We start from the raw sequence: 17,990 nt of genomic DNA, 5'->3' as shown, positions 1-17,990 counted from the left end.
CTGTTACATCGCAGCTATTAAATATTGTCCTATTGGTAGATACCAGACTTCAATTACTAATTTATTACATTGGTGCAATAACCATCTCCGTGTTATAAGTATCAGACATAATTTACACACGGTCACACGGTACGATATATCGGGCGATATGTCGGCGGGATCACGTCGTAAGTGACGCACATCCAGCATCGTTTGATATATCGTAGCGTGTGACAGCTACGAGCGATGGTGAACGAGCAAAAATACTCACCTTATCATTGCTCATTGACACGTCGCTCATTTTCAAAAAGTCGTTTCTTCTTCTTCGCACCGGTTGTTCATCGTTCCCGGGGCAGCACACATCGCACTGTGTGACACCCCGGGAACGATGAACACAGCTTACCTGCGTCCTGCCGGCAATGCAGAAGGAAGGAGGTGGGCGGGATGTTTACGTCTCGCTCATCTCTGCCCCTCCTCTGCAATTGGCCGGCCGCTGTGTGACTTCGCTGTGAGGCCGAACATCCGTCCCCCTTCAGGAAGAGGATGTTCGCCACCCACAGCAAGGTCATCCGGGAGGTAAGTGTGTGTGACAGGGGGTTAACGACTTTGTGCGCCACGGGCAACTAATTGCCTGTGACGCACAAACGACGGGGGCGGGTACGATCGCTTGTGCGATTTCCGATAGATCGTCCCGTGTGACGCCTGCATTACTTCTAATGTTCCTTTGTGTATCCAAACATCTGGTTTTGCTTTACCTTTGTTACCTGCTCCACTTGTTTGTCTTCAGTCCTGCATACCCTATATCCTGGTCTTCGCTAATCCATGTGTCATCTGTCCCATTCCATTGCACTTTGACCTCCGGTAAGAATTGATCTTCCACACTTACAGCTTAGAGAATAAATCACACTAGGTGAGCCCATAATAATAACCACCAATAATGTGTGATTTGGTTATTATTCATGGTTTAAATGTTTTGTAGTATTTTTTTATTCAAAGTTATATTGGACTGTTTATTGATATTTTTAATAAAAATACTAATGTTTGCATCATTTATAGTGTTTAGACCCATTTGAAAATCCTCCTATTTTTTTCACCCTTTTTTGACAAAATATGTTATTGTGTTCTTTTCTCATACTTAATCCTAACTATCACTTGTTCATGGCAGTACCTATTTTTTTACACCGGCAAGGCTTGCGTGTATCAGTGATTTTGAAACTATGCAGTGAATTTTGCCAGCAGAGACATGTTTCACCAAGAAGACAGATTTCAAATGAGGTGCCAGACTAAACGCACTGCCCAGTGTAAGCAGCAGGACATTGCGTGATGAGGCATAAAACCAAGACTGGGCATGTTGAAAGATGCCAACGGCAACAAACTGATTGAGCCAAAGATCAAGGAAAGATGGAAACAGTACACGGAGCACCTCTGTAAGACCGACTCAGTGATACAGGAAAAAACTGAGACTTGAATTGATAGAGATCTGAACATCCCGAAAGATAAAGACGTTTCTGCGATAAAGTTTCTGTCAAACAACAAAATACCTGGATGTAACAATTTTCCAATAAAGCTAATAAAGTCCTCTTAAGCAGCAGTTGATGTTTTCACATGCCTATGTCAACAAATATGAACAACTGGTAATTGTCCCAAGGACTGGACAAGATCGGTATTTATACTTATTCTGAAGATGGGAGATACTAATGTAGAAACTATCATACTATTGCGCTCATATCTCATTCCAGCAAAATACTACTGGAGATCTTACAAAAACGGTTACAGCCTTACGTTAACAAAGAGCTGCCAGAGGAGCAAGAATAATTCAGAAAAGGCAGAGGAACAAGATACGTAATTGCTAACATTAGATGGATAGTGGAAAAGACCAAATAATACAAGGAGAGCTATTTTTGCTTCATGAACTACAGAAAAGCCTTTGACTGTATTGATCAACAGAAACTTTGGAATACCATGAAGGATATGGGTGCGCCAAACCATCTGATCAGCCTCCTTAGGAACTTTACATTGACCAAGAAGCAACAGTCGGAATGGAACACAGAGACACAGCTTTACCAATACCATGGATGGTAAGAACAAACAAATCAGTTTTGGAACAAATCAAGCCAGACACGTGACTTGAAGCAAGGAACACCAAGCTTCTTTGGACACATCATATGAAAGGAGCAATCAATGGAGAAGGACAGAACGGTTGGTAGAAAGAAAAAAACAACAGGAAGAGGAAGACCAGCAACCCGGCTTGATACAATCAAAATAACAGTGGATAAGACCTGTAAAATACCTGTGCCAGTTTCTACTTTGGCTGCTAAGCGGCGTCACACTTTTGTTGCAGGTGATGCTTGACATAACAATCCTAGTTTATTCCTGGGACTTGTGGCTCTGTATGGTCTAGAAAATATGCGATTAACCATGTTGTTTTGATTTATGTCTGCTGTCAGCGCTGAGTGGGGCTGTTCTATATAAACCACAGAGAGTCAGCTCCCACTGAAAGTCAATAAAGATTCTATCCTTGTTTGTGTCTCTGTTCTGAGCTCCTGTATTTTGACTTGATTTTCTCATTCATTGACCTCGGCTTTACATTTGCCTATGTGGCGCCCTGGACTAGCCAGGTCGTCACTGGTAACACTCACACACCCCCACCCCCACCAGACAGTAACATTAGCCAAACACAAAACCCTTGTTGCCTCCCTCCAGGGTCTGATGTCCACACTAGGTGGGGCGGAGCCAAGCGGTTGGCCCCACCCACCAAGGAGTTCACAGGCCTGGAGGCGGGAAAAGTGACACAACAGTGGAGGAGGTTGAAGTGAGAGGAGTAAAGTGGAGAGTGTCTAGGTTTGTGGCCCAGGCACTGACAACAAGGTTGGCAGATGGTGGTGGCCGTCTGCAGGAGTGGTGAATCAACGCAGAACCGTAGGACCGGGGTCGGGCGTTGGCCAGCCGGTACCGACCGGGGAGCGAAGTGAAGGCAGCACACACAGGCAGGGCCATCGGACCCCGACTAGTCAACAGTCAAATCTGAGTGTAACAGGAACCCCAGGGGTTTCCTAACCGCCAAAGACCCGTCAGAAGGCAACCGCCCACACCGTGAGGGTATACAGCTACCGCCTAAGGCTAGAGACCCAAGGGCCAGCGCCTGCGGGCAAACGGGCTCCTCCGGCATCCATACACCGGGGAGCGGACTACCGTTGGGGATCCACCATAGTCAAACAAGTACACAAAGGTGCAGGGAAAGACAGCCGCCATCACCTGTCCGGGGAGAGACACTGCAGCCGGCTGCGGGACCCGTCCATCCAGCCGTTTGGTTTACCGAGGACTTTGTGCATCTCTTGCTGAGTGAGTACACCCGTGCCATCCAGCACCACGCTGTGCTGTCCCTGCAACCCTGAACCTCACCAACCCTGCCTCCCCGTCAATCCACCGGGCCCCGGGACCACCAACCCCTACCCACGGAGGGGGGAAAACAACATCCCAGCTGCTCCCTACCATCGCTCCCGGGATCCCCGTCACCAGCAGCGGTGGTGCCTATCCTCACCACAACCCGTGGGTGGCGTCACGGACTAAATCCCCCAAACCAACCACCCCTTTTACTCACGGGCGAGGGGCGCCGCTCGAGTCCCCTGATCTGGCCCACCGTTCGAGCCACCAAGCACAAGCAGCAGCAGCCGCAGCAGCGCCGGACCCGAGCGTTAACGAGCGCGGCAGCGGCGTCCTCCCCGCCCGCGACACCTACACGTTAGTTGTTTGATTCTGGACCTGATATGACCTCTTGGATCTGACGCAGATTTCTGAATATCCTTCTTGCCAGCTTGCGCTAGTGCACAACAGCTAACTCTGTGTCCCTTCCGAAGCGACTTCTGTTAAGTCCAAATCCCTGTTCAGGGGTTAAAGGGTGAAGGCCAGTGCAACCCATGGATTCTGGGAAATGGAGTATCTTGCTTCAAGCCTGTTCATAGTAGCCATTTTGGAGCTTCCAGGTGACTACTAACTGTGTGCGCGAGACAGATTAACTGGCCAAAACAAATTATGCATCTCATCCAAACAGTGGAGGCTCAAATGCTAATGCTGGTTAATTTTTTCCATGGTCTTGCAGAGCGAATTTGCCAACAGGAAACTACTCAGGTCCAAGCCCTTGCAGCACCTTCCTAGATTATTCAGAAACCCAAAGTTAACCTCCCCAACTGATTTTCAGGTGGTCATATTCATAGGTTCTTTTTTGTCTGTATTCCAGGCTCTGACAACTTTCATATGGTTATGAAAAAGTGTGGGGCTCATCATTTCTCTGCTCCAGGGTGATCCCCGGTCTTGTACCTTTTTTTCCCCCCCTGAGTCTTCAGAGCTCTCCACAGTTTATTCATTTTTTTAAGCTTTAAGGCTCCTCTATGACAACCCTGACCAAGTAGTGTTAGCGGAAAGTAAATCAACTGCACTCTGTCAGGTTCAATGTCCTGCGGAGGATTAGTGTATGTTGTTTCGCCACTGGGCTACTCATTCATAGTGGAATGACTAGGTCCATGTCCTTGGCAATAAGCCTTGATAGGCAGTTGCGTAAGCTCACACACGAATCCACTGCTGAATCTGCACCTGTACCTAAAACTGGCTTACCTATTTCCATTACTGCTGAAATTATGCAGCTTGAGATGACCAACTCCCATTGACAACATTTGGCCAAGCAGCAAAAACTGAATCCTAGTAGCAACTGTGGAGAACCTGAATGTCAGATACATTCTCTCCTAAGACAACTGCTGCCAGAACCACGCGAGTACCTTGGTGGGTATCGGGATGTCCACCTAGGCACACAGGTATTTCGCTATGTTTCTGTAAAACTATTGCTTCTGGGTTTTTTTTATCTTACCTTCTAAAATCTGTGTGGCTTCAAGCCTTTATTGATTGTTGTTCTGCAGCCAATTTTGTTGATGCCAAAGTGGCAAAGGATTTTTGCTTACCCTTATTAAAATTATGTTTTTCTATAAAAGTCATTGTTATTGATGATACAACTCTCACCCAGGGTGTGGTGAAGTACTTCACCAAGCAGGGGTCTCTGCTTTTTCGTACTTTACATTTTGAATCTTTGTCATTTTTTTTGTCCTTGAAAATGTTGTCAGCAGCCGTCGTATTGGGTATGCTTTGGTTATGTAAACATAACCCAGAAATTGGCACCAGGGTGATATTGTACAGGGTGTGTATTTCTCTGAGTGTTAAGATTAATGTAAGTCTTCATCTGTCTAAAGACATAACATTTAATTTACCTAGTGTATTTAGAAATTTTGCTTATGTATTTTCTGTGCCTGATTCTGAAAAATTACCCCCATACATGGATTATTATTGTCTCATTGACCTGGTAACAAACTCCTGGCTCCCCAAGGGTAAAATATGTAATCTTTCTGTTCAAAAACATCAGGTCATGAAAGATTATATAGCAGACAATCTGTAAAAAGGGTTCACCATACCGTCCATGTCACCAGTAGGAGCTTCTTTATTGGTAAAAAAAAAGATGGTGGTCTCAGACCATGTATCGACTATTGGGAACTCGACAAAATTGTTGTGAAAAATCAGCATCCTCTGCCACTCATCACTGATGTCTATAACCAGCTGATCTTTCACCAAGCTTGATCTCAGGGATGCGTATAACCTGATCCATATAAGAGAAGGAGATGAGTGGAAAACAGCATAGAACACACCTGAGGGTCACTGCCAGTATCTTGTGATGTCTTTTGGGCTACGTAATGCAACAGCTGTTTTGCAAAATATTGTTAATGGCATGTTCAGGGACATAAATGGACAATAGGTGGTTGTCTATCTGGATGATATCTTGATTTATTCATCTTATATTATGTCAAACATCCAACATGTATGTGATGTACTCCAAAGACTATTTGTTATTTGGCCAGCTTGAAAAATGTGTGTTCTTGGTTGAAGAAGTACATATCCTGGGGCAGATCTTGTCTGCAAATGGTTTCAGAATGAACCCTTCTAAGGTCCAAGCTGTTAAGGTACAACCCAGATCACTGAAGACCATGCAGCATTTCCTTGGGCTTGCCAACTACTATCGTAACTTTAGTAAACAAATTTCTAATATTTCCAAACTACTTACTCACTTGACTAAGAAAGGGGCACATGTAGCTATCTGAAAACTAGAGGCCACCTGTGCCTTTATGGAAATAAAGGAGCGTTTCCAATTTGACTCTTTATTGGTAAAGCCTGCCTTAGAACCTTCTTTTATAGTGGAGAATGATGCCTCAGACATTGGAGTGGGAGCAGTGTTGTCACAGGGTACACTATGTATCACTGAACTCTATCCATGTGCCTTCTTTTCATGAAAATTTTAATCTAAAAAGAAGTATGATATTGGCAATAGCAAATTGTTTGCAATCAAATGAGTCTTCAAGATGTGGCACCACTTCCACGAACGTGCTAAACATAAGGTCATGATTAGAGTTGATTCGTGGTTCGTGGTTCTCCAGTTCGCGGTTCGAGTGATTTGGAGGGCTGTTCTAGATCGAACTAGAACTCGAGCTTTTTGCTAAAGCTCGATAGTTCTAGTTACGTTCGAGAACGGTTCTAGCAGCAAAAAGCCAAGCTAATTACTAGCTGGCTTTCCGCTGTAATAGTGTAAGTCACTCTGTGACTCACACTATTATGAAATTTCAGCGTATAGTGTGCGGGAACAGCGCATTCAGATCACTGCTGATGGGATAATGGTGATCGCCATTTTTTTTTTTTTTTTTTTATTTTCCTTGTTTTCCTTCCCTAAGCGCACTCGTGTAGTGGGGCGGGCCAGCATGTCAGCCAATCCCAGACATACACACAGCTAAGTGGACTTTTAGCCAGAGAAGCAACAGCATGTGTGATAGGATGTCCATGTCACATGTCCCTGCATTATAAAAACGGGTATCTGCCCGTCCGGACGCCATTATCTCTTCTGCTTCTGGGTGTCAGTCACCGCTGGCGTAGCTCCTGTCTCCGATACTGCTGTGTACGCTCTACACACAGCGCTATACAGAATAGGGATAGAAGTTTCTATTAGCCCTTGTAAGGGCTAATAACAGCAGGCTCAGAGCCATAGGTGACAGTCAGGTCCGTGGAAACAGATTTTAACAGCTACAGAAGATAACAGTGTCTGTGTAGCTAAGCTCAGGGACTTCCTCGCTGCATTTCCCCATTAGGAGGGATAGAAAGTGAGGCTTCCTTTCCTGTACACTGACCCACAACCCTGCCACTGTACCCTCCTGCCCTTTGCACACTCAAGCTCATTGTTACTAAGCCATTATACTAGCAAACACTGGGGAAACTTAGTGGCATCCTAAAAGTGTCTGTTGGACTTCCATTAGTGTCCCACTAGTGCAAATCTATTTGCAGCACCTCTGCATTGCACACTCAAGCTCATTTTTACTAAGCCATTATACTATCAAACACTGAGTAAACTTAGTGGCATCCAAAAAGTGGTTGTTGTACTCCATTTGTGCCCCACTGGTGCAAAGCTATTTCTAACACCTCTGCATGACACCCTCCTGCTCTGTTTTTAATAAGCTATAATAATAGCAAAAAATGCTGCCAGTTAGTGGCATACAAAAAGTGGATGTTGTACTCCATTTGTGCCCCACTGGTGCCAAGCTATTTCCAGCACCTCTGCATTACACCCTCCTGCTCTATTTTTAATAAGACATAATAATAGCAAAAAACGCTGCAAGTTAGTGGCATAAATTTTTCATTTGGAAATCAAGGTCCCAGAGTCTGGAGGAAGAGTGGAGAGGCCACAATCCAAGTGGCTTGCGGTCTAGTGTAAAATTTCCACAATCAGCGATGGTTAGGGAGCCATGTCATCTGCTGGTGTAGGGCCACTGTGTTTTATCAACACCAAAGTCAGCACAGCCGTCTATCAGGAAATTTGAAAGTACTTCATGCTTCTCTCTGCTGACAAGCTTTTAGGGGATAGAAATTTGATTTTCCAGCAGGACTTGGCACCTGTCCACACTGCCAAAAGTACCAATACCTGGTTTACTAACCCCAATATCACTGTGCTTGAGTGGCCAGCAAACTCGCCTGACCAAAACCCCATAGAGAATCTATGAGGTATTGTCAAGAAGAAGATGAGAGACACCAGACCCAACAACGCAGACAGTGATTGATCCACTCATGTGAGAAAATTGTGCCAATTATGCAAATGACACTCGGCCCAAACTTTTATCAAAGTTTGAGCTGACTGTCATTCACTGTGATCTGATTCTCTGATGTCATCCGAATGTAGTCTGATGTTTTCCATTCACCTATATACTTGTAGGGTGCATGCCATATGATGTTTGCGGCATGTAGCGCTTTTTTTCTCATGTCGATTTGTCATAAGGAAAAAAGTGCTGGTCAGCACAGCGGCATAGTATAATACTGGGTCAAGTGATATCCAATAAAACATTGACTAGAACTTTGCCGTGTTATAAACCAGCACAGCCTATCAAGCCAAAAAAAAAAAAAGTCTCAGCTAAATCTATGGAAAAATGGCATAGGGTCTAGAGATATGTCAAATCTAGAAAAAAGTTTAGTTTACATAATTAGTACTGTTGCATTTGCACTGACTAAAATTCTTTTTTTCAAGATTCTCCTATGAAAAAAAAGAAAATATCCCAGGACATGGATCACATCTGAGGGAACTCAAATTTTTCCACTGACCCACAGACATGAATTGGTGAGTTTGATTCATGGCGCAGATTAAAATAAGATATATAGTTGAAACCAGAAGTTTACATAGACTACCTAAAAAGACACATATGCATGTTTTTCTCACTATCTGACAAGAAATCAAAAAAAACCTTTCCCGATTTAGGCTAAATTAGGAAAAAAAAATATTTATATTTGTAAAAGCAAGAGTAAAGAGAGAGAGAAGTTATGTTTTAATGCATTTTTATTACTTTCTGCAAAGTCAAAAGTTTACATACACTAAGGGTGGCTTTACACGCTACGATATCGGTACCGATATCGCTAGCATGCAACCCACCCCCATCGTTTGTGCGAAACGGGCATATCGCTGCCCGTCGTGCACAAAATCCGGCACCCCCGTCACACATACTTACCTGCATAGCGACGTTGCTGTGACCGGCGTACCACCTCCTTTCTAAGGGGGCGGTCTGTTGGGCGTCACAGCGACGTCACTAAGCGTCGGCCTAATGAAAGCGGAGGGGCGGAGATGAGTGGGACGAACATCCCGCCCATCTCCATCCTTCCGCATTGTGGCCGGCGGCAGGTAAGGAGATGTTCCTTGTTCCAACAGGGGTCACACACAGCGATATGCACTGCCGCAGGAACGAGGAACAACTTTGGCAAAGCGATAGCATCGATACTTGGGAGCGGACCCCCATGTCAACGAGGAGCGATTTTGGATGTTTTTGCAACGATCCAAAATCGCTCCTAGTAGTCACACACAACGAGATCGCTGTAGCAAAATCGTACTGTCTAATGCCTCGCTTAAGAGTACTATGCCTTTAAACAATATGTGACAGCCCATATGATGATGTCATGTCTTTGGAAGCCTCTGATAGGTTTATTGGCAACATCTGAGTTAATTAGAGACTCACGTGAGGATGTATTTTAATGCACACCTGAAACACACTGCTTCTTTGTGTAGCATCATGTAGCAACCATGAAAAACATGGATAGTACTCATTTTTGACATTTGACTCATTTCAAATTGACACCTGATTGAGCCCTAAATGATACTGTGCAAAGATGTACAGACTAAATCACAACCTGAACTAGAATATATACCATTGCTTGTAGCGAGCAATTCCATCAAACAGAATACGCATATGTAAGCTGCAACATTAGAAAGTTACGTTTGTAGGGAAGACAGGAAGGAGTTAAAAAGTATAACAGCAGTGTTCAGTATACTACTTGATTGGATTGTACCTTTTTCTGCTGCCTACTCTCCCCACCTTTCGCCTGACTCTCAAGACCATTGTCTTTGTGCTGAACAGCCTTGTTTTAATTATCTTCCTGAAAGACATGTATTATGTTGGCTCTGTATGGCCCCAATAAAAGTACTTATTAAAAACATAGTTAATATTCCAGCACAATGTCCGTATAGTACGTGACACGAAGAGTGCATTTAATCTTCTCAATGTGCATAAATGAGAGTCTCATGGCCACTTTTAACTCTGAACCTTTTATCACTAGAAAAATAAATGTTACAGACTGCATGAATAGAAATAATGTTAAAAAGTGACAAAATGCAAGGTTAACATAACAGAGAGCAGACATGAAAATACATTATTGTAGCAGATCTTTGATACTTAGAAGGCCAACTAGAAATTGCTTTAACCACTCTATATACTCTGATTCTAAAATGTTGCCCTAGTCATCTGACTGCTGTGACACTACTTGTTATTTACACCTAGTCCACAAAAGTGGTTCTGTTTTAACAAGTATGACTGATACTAGAGAAAAGGTCTGGCTTTTTCCAACAACAGAACCAATCTTGTCCATAAAAGTAAATGTCATCAACATATCTGTGAATAAAAGGCATTTTGCACTGCAGTCTGCAGGTGAAATAAGTATTGAACACGTCACCAATTTTCTAAAAAAATATATTTCTAAAGGTGCTTTTGACATGAATGTAATCCACACAGGCAAATAAATCAAACCACAGATCTTCATAAATTAGGTTATGTGTAATAATGAGAAAGAACACATTGAAAAAGTATTTAACACATGAAGAAAGAGAGGTGCATAATCCATGGAAAGTCATGACATCAGTTGAAATCAATCAATAATTAGAAAGAAATCATGCCACTTAGTGAAAAATAATATCAGCTGGTTCAACTGTTGTCCTATAAAGAGGTGTGTTACAATGTGTCACACAAGAAACAGCTCATAATGGGTAAAAACAGTGATCAGTCTCAAGACCTTTGCAACCTTATTCTTGCAAAATATTCTGATGCCATTGATTACAGATGAATTTCTAAATTACTGAAGTCTCCAGTGAGCCCTGTTTGGGTCATAGACTAGAAGCGGAAAGAACATAATTTCACCATAAACCGGCAATGACCATGCACTCCCCGCAAAATTTCAGACAGAGGAGTGAAAAGAATTATGAGAAGAGTTCCCAAGATCCAAGGATCACCACTGGAGACCTACAGAAAGACTTGGAATCAGCAGGTACAACTGTTTCAGAATTGAAAGAAAACAAAAACAAAAAGTATTTTCAAGAGCATTTAAAGTTTGCTCAACAACATTTAGACAAGCTTGTGAAATAATGGGAAAATATAGTCTGGTCAGATGAGACCAAAATTTAACTCTTTGGATGTCCTAATACACACCATGTTTAGAAGCCTTTAACACCATACCAAGATTGAAGTTTGGAGGTGGGAACATCATGGTGTGGGGCTGTTTTTCAGCATACAGCACTGGCAAACTTCATAAAAATAAAGGAAGGATGAATGGACAAATGTACAGAGGCAATCTTGATAAAAGTCTGCTGCAATCTACCAGGAAGATGAAGATGAATCACAAAACAGCTGGGAGGCATAAAAATGAATTTTATCCAAAATACATGCACTGTTCCAATAGGAAGTCTACCTGTTTAAGCTGGCAGTGGTTGTAAACAGTTTTATCCTTTTGTCTAACTTTATAAAACCATAAGTTATGGATGATCCAATCTTCTTGCTGAATTTTATATGTCTTAATGTGGTTGTCCAGTCTAAATCCACAAGTCTGCAGTCACTGTATGTGATTGCAGACTTATGAATTCTCACATCGCACACAATGTGCACTGTGAGGATTCTCTGGTGTCTGAGATGGGAATGGCCATAAGTTTGCAATATGCATATTCCCATAGAGTATCTGACCAGACAGGCAAGGCCTTACTCAATAGAAGGGAATTAAAAGATGCCACGTCCATCTAGTTGGATTCTGTCCTGGAGTATGCATAATGCATGTGTGGCACCCCAGTGGTCATGGGAGCCACAGTGGTGTTGTTCTCAACGGAGGGCAATGCTATGCCTAGAAGCAGCAAGGAAATCTCTATGTCAGGTACAATCACACACAACACTTCCTAACCCAGGCCAGAAGGGGGAGCTCAAGTCCTGGATGAGCTTCCCTGTGCATTCTGGGCTGGGGAGGGGTTAGACAGGGAAACAGGAAGAGGGACCTCAGAACACGAGAGGCGAGAAAGGAGAACGGTCACTGTAAGAGAGCTGTAGAGTAAGCTTTCCAGGACCGAGCATAGGAAAGGAACAAGGACACCGAGGTCCTCGACTTTCGGCTGCTAAAGGCCCAGCAGTAAAACCCGGAGATCAGGAGATTCCACATCTCCTGGCCAACCAGAGACTCCCAAGGCGAAGTAGCACCATAAGGTCCAGGGACGCAGAAATACAAGTGGGCCCTACATCCAGCTCGCGCTGCCCGCCACAAGGAGCAAGGCATATAGCATCTCAGAAGGGGGAACGCTGTGCAGCTTCACAGCGACCCACGCAAAGAGCGTAATAAGGAAGATCTCCAAACCACCTGGCAAAGAGCGATCCCCACTGCTACTAGGCTGACCGGACCACCGTAACTTTGGGACCATAAAGTCTGACCAGTAAAAGGTAAAAGAAACTACCAGCCTATGTTGTCCAGTTACTGTCGGTGTCCTCAGACCTGCACCCCAGCGTACACCACCATAGACTGCCACCCCCATCATCCTCCCTGGGGCCTAGCTCTCCCTGTGGGGAGCTGAACCATCCTGGCTGTTATACCATCTACCCCAGAGGACAGAACCCACAGTGGGGGCTAATCCCTGGCCGCACACCACAGGTGGCATCACGAGACAACAACCCCCTTCATCCTCATCAGTCCCATCCATCCATTCCCTTTGTAGACACCTCGGGGTCATGAAGTTGGGCAGGGCCAACCGTGACATCCCCTGACCCTCACCAACCCGGTGACGAGTACTCCCCCAAGGCCCCGTGGGGTGCTCCACTTGCACAGTGCGTGTAATGTGAGAATTCAAAAGTCTGCAATCACATAGTGACTGCAGACTTGTGAATTTAGAGAGGACAACCCCTTTAAGAAGCCTGATTAATATGCAGTCAATAGTCATGAGTGAAGCAAGGAAAAGAAACATTGTCCTAAATTAGAGCAGATGCAAAAAAAGATCAGTGAAAAAGTGGGACATTGCTATTCTTAACTACAGAATATGATTAGCATTACAGGAAAAGGTGAATGTGGCTATGCTGCAATACAACCCAAGTAAATTTCAGGTAACACTTTTTTTCACTAGACTGGATCTTTTCACAACTTCTAACCAAAGGGTTGCACCAAGCTTGTGATCACACTATAACTTAATTCTGAATACTAACGAAAATAATTCTAAACAAAATCGACAACCTCACACACTATAGAAGGTAGCTGTAATCCAACTCTATAGACTTTTCTAATCCTTGGCAGTGCTTTAAATATAAAGGGTGCTTTATACGCTGCAACATCGCTAGCCGATGCTAGCGATGGCGAGCGTGATAGCACCCGCCCCTATCGTTATGCCGATATTTTGTGATCACTGCCGCAGCGAACATTATTGCTACGGCAGCGTCAAACTACTTACCTGGTCGGCGGCGCTGTGACTGCCGAACAATCCCTCCCTCAAGGGGGAGGGACGTTCAGCATCACAGCGACGTCACCGCAACGTCACTAAAAGGCCGGCCAATCAAAGCAGAGGGGCGGAGATGAGTGGGACAAACATCCCGCCCACCTCCTTCCTTCCTCATTGCTGGCGTGTGGAAGGTAAGGAGAGGTTCCTCGTTCCTGCGGCGTCACACGGAGCGATGTGTGCTGCCGCAGGAACGAGGAACAACTTCGCCCATGCGACAGAAGCGATATTTGAGAATTGACCCCCATGTCAACGAGGAGCAATTTTGGACGTTTTGCAATGATCCAAAATCGCTCCTAGTAGTCACACACAACGAGATCGCTACAGCGGCCGGATGTGCGTCACAAAATCTGTGACCCCAACGAGATCACTGTAGCGATCTCGTAGCGTGTAAAGCCCGCTTAAGTCTTATTTATGAGAGTGAAATTTAGATTAGGTTTTCTTTGTCACTTTTGGTAATCTCTTTACTTATAGTGGTAGCCAATATGAGAATATAAAGTCTTCCACAGTCAAGGAAAGATGTTTATGTAAACTGTTCTTATGTTGAACAGTTGTAACTATTTTTTTTGCCATTCTGACCTCAATAGGGTTGACCATTGCTTGGAGAACCCTATGTTTTCCCCCAGTAACACAACAACACTTCTACTCACCTCCAGTGCTGAAGCCATTCTAGCAGTGTCGACATTGGCTCTCCAGGGGATCACGTGACATTTCACATGATTCCTGTGATAAATCAGTGCCCACTTCACTCTCCCATCTTTTGAATAAATCAGCAGCTCTCGCTACCTAAAAATGTCTGAATTATCCAATGGAAGGGAGTGTGAATTCAGCTCTGATTGGCCACTGTGGTCATGTGACATAACAATGTTTCGTGATCTCTGGAGGAGCAAGCTCCAACACTACTGGGATGGCACCAACACTGGAGGTGAGATTAGGTGTTATTCTACTGGGAGAAAACATAAGGCTTGAGAAGGTGTTGTCTGAATAGTAGGCATCCCCTATAAGTGAATTTTCTACACCTCAGTTTAATAAAATATATATATTTGAAATATGTATACTATATCTATCTTTAAGATATTTTGTATTAAAAATACATATTTTAAAAACAGTAAGTTTGAGTTTGAGAAAAAAAAGCTCAGAAATGATCAAAATACTGAACATAACCATAGCGAAATTATTGAAACACTGATTATATGTATAGTAGTAAAAAGATCTATTTGTATTTTCTGCAATTTCCAAACATTCTTCTCCTGCACACAAAATCCCCACAATGTTTATTTTTATTCAAAGCTGTAGGAATCCGCTCTACAAACATTTTTCTCTACATTTCCATACTAATAGAAATGTTGGTCACTTTGTTTCAAGGTGGCTGAAAGTTAGTTTTTCTTTTATTTTCTTTTTCATATCCTTGCTAGGCTCGGGCTTTTCATATCTTAGCGGCTTTCTATTTTGGTAATACATTGCAAATGAGTAGAAATCCCTCGCACCGAGGCATTGTGACATGATAAGTATACTTACCGTGCCTCGGTATAGGTATGTATTTAATACGCATATATAATACGTAACAATATACGTATATATCAAAACATTGAGCATCTCATCACAATATACTGTGGTTGATGGGAGATAGAAGCGTACATATGTTTGTCACACTCACTGCCTGTAAAGTATGATTAATACTGGCAGAAAAGGTCAATTTATCTGAAATCATTTTTTTCAATTATAAATGTATTGATTTCTCAGGTGTAATAAAGCCGACATGTTCCAGCTCTGCTCCTCATGTTATAACTTTGCCATCTATAAATCCTCCATTTTGCTTATTATTCCTTACCCAATCTTGAATTCTTAACATGCCATACAGCCAGTCTGTATTCCTACCTTAAATTCAACAAACCTTTTTATTAGCCCAGCACAACAATATACAGCCATTAGGGTATCTTTTTGCTCCTTCTCCTGGCTGCACTCCATTCATAAATACTACATTTATGTAAAGTTTTGCCTTTAACTAGCAGACCCTCCATTGTTATATAAGGGGATTGCATTTGCAGCACCCTGAGGTAACAGGTGCCGCAGAGGACTGCATTACCCCGGGTTCCTGGAAGACCAATGCTGGCAACCGCATTACATACATTTAAAGTGCCCGCTTCCCAGGCTGAGCAACAGGCTAGGTTTAGAGGGGTAGCTGCCCATTGGCTGGGACCCAATCTGGTAGCCAGAAGCACAGAGAGGGGAGTGGTCAGTTAGTCAGTTGGTAGAGAGAGTCAGAGGGAGTCGTGACTGTGAGAACGTGTGTGTGGGGGGCCTCGGTAAATGAAAGAGGAGGCCGGTCGCCTAAAGGGGAACAGAGCCAGTACCCTAAGGCAGAGGTTCCCAACTCCAGTCCTCAAGGCACACCAACAGTGCATGTTTTCAGGATTTCCTTAGTATTGCACAGGTGATAATTTAATCACCTGCAAAGGTGCTGAATCCAACACCCATGCAATGCTAAAGAAATCCTGAAAACATGCACTGTTGGTGTGCCTTGAGGACTGGAGTTGGGAACCTCTGCCCTAAGGGACCGAGCACGATGGGGCACAGGACCCTAGTCTGGGCAGAAGTTTCATGTCCACCCAGTAATCCTGCAGGTGATCGGGGACTATCAGGGTCCGTCACCACTGAAGGTACAGGACACAGTAACAAAGAGGGAACCTGGGCACTGAGACAGAAAGAAAGGTCTGACCCAAGAGAGGTTCAAGTTACCTGTTATACGTACCCAGAAGGACAACAGCAAGAACAGAGAGGGACACCAAGTTTCTCCAGGCCACGGGGACCCTAATACCAAAAAGTGCAACGAAGAGGGTTTACTGGGTCACGACGCCAGCACTGGGACAAAGGGAACCCGGGCCCCTGAAACCAGCAACAAGCGGGCTGCGGCTACCAGGACTCAGTGAATTAAACCCAGTTAAACCGCAGAACCCATGTTGTCTGAATTATTGCTATACCTTCCTCAGCACCAACTGCTACCCCTAACATTAATCCCCTGGAGCATAACCCTACTTGCAGAGGGTTCAACATCTATGCTGCAGCACACCAACAGCCCCAGCAGAGGACATTAAGCAGCAGCGGCTTACCCATAAATAGCCACGCACCCCAAGTGGTGTCACAGACATTTTGTACATATTCCCTTGTAAATATCCCTTGTTTTTTAAGCTACCCCGGGGTCACGGAACCGGGCACCAGCCACCTGAGTGACATTGTCCCCCTCTATCCAACGCCCGGAACCAGGTACCCTAGGCCCTGGGGTGCGTCACATCGTCACATTAGTAGTCTCTCCATTGGCCAAAAACAAGCTTTCTGAGCGATTCTGGCAGTGGTGTAACTTGAATCTTATGGATATTGATGTAAAATATGTACCATGGTCTTCAAGCATTATGTAGTCCATGTGTAACTGAAACCTTTCTACCCACCAATCGTGTGTGCACTGTGGGGCAAAACACATCCCCACTGGATTAGAGGATCATGTACAGCTAGTTCAGCATCCCTGGGTTCTGCAGTGGCCATTTTAAATACATGGCAGCTCCCTGGTCCTCCCCAAATCACCTATATAATGGGATCCAATCAGTATTCTGATTTGGTTCAGGAGGCAGTTAAAAGTTTCAGTGCCCAGCACATCAGAGCTTGAAACTTTGCTGCCTGCTCCTCAGGCTCTTGTTTCTGTCCAGCATGCTGCTGATATAGTGACATCTCCACCCCTCCCCCAGCTGACCCCCACAGATGCCAACTTCTCTAGCCTTACAATCTTGTTCCCTCCCTCTTTCAGAAAATATTTATCTAGTCAGGGACCTCAGGGGTCCGGTCTATGTTTTGTGCAGTGATGATTCCAGATCCCCCTCAGTGTCACCACACTCAGGACGTCATAGCCATCACAGCTCGCCGCATTGGCACAGGAGGCGATCCAAATGTGACTCACGGGCATCGTGTTCCACGCGACAAAGCAGCTCTCTTCTTCCTCCGGGAGTAATCACCAGTCTAGATCCTCCAGGTGGCGCTACCCCATCCACTTCGTCCAAGAAATCAAGTGTCTCAGGGACGTCTGCCGAACGAACCAGCCATTATTGCAGGAATTGGTCTAGAATGGAACAACACAGGGCTGCTAGTCAAGCTGCATCCCACATTTCCAGCGGTGGAGTCTTGTCATCAGCATCCCACATTTTCAGTGGTGGAGTCCCGTCAGCATCCCACGTTTCCAACAATGGAGTTTCGTCAGTATCCCACGTTTTCAGCATTGGAGTTTTGTCAGCATCCCACGTTCCCAGCGGTGGAGTATGGTCAGCATCCCACGTATTCAGCAGTCTAGATCCTCCAGATGGCGCTACCCGATCCACTTTGTCCAAGGAATCAAGTGTCTCAGGGA

This window comes from Anomaloglossus baeobatrachus, chromosome 1, assembly GCF_048569485.1.
Source record: "Anomaloglossus baeobatrachus isolate aAnoBae1 chromosome 1, aAnoBae1.hap1, whole genome shotgun sequence".
NCBI lineage: Eukaryota > Metazoa > Chordata > Amphibia > Anura > Aromobatidae > Anomaloglossus > Anomaloglossus baeobatrachus.
The sequence above is the reverse complement of the archived record's forward strand: the minus strand, read 5'-3'. Positions refer to the sequence as shown.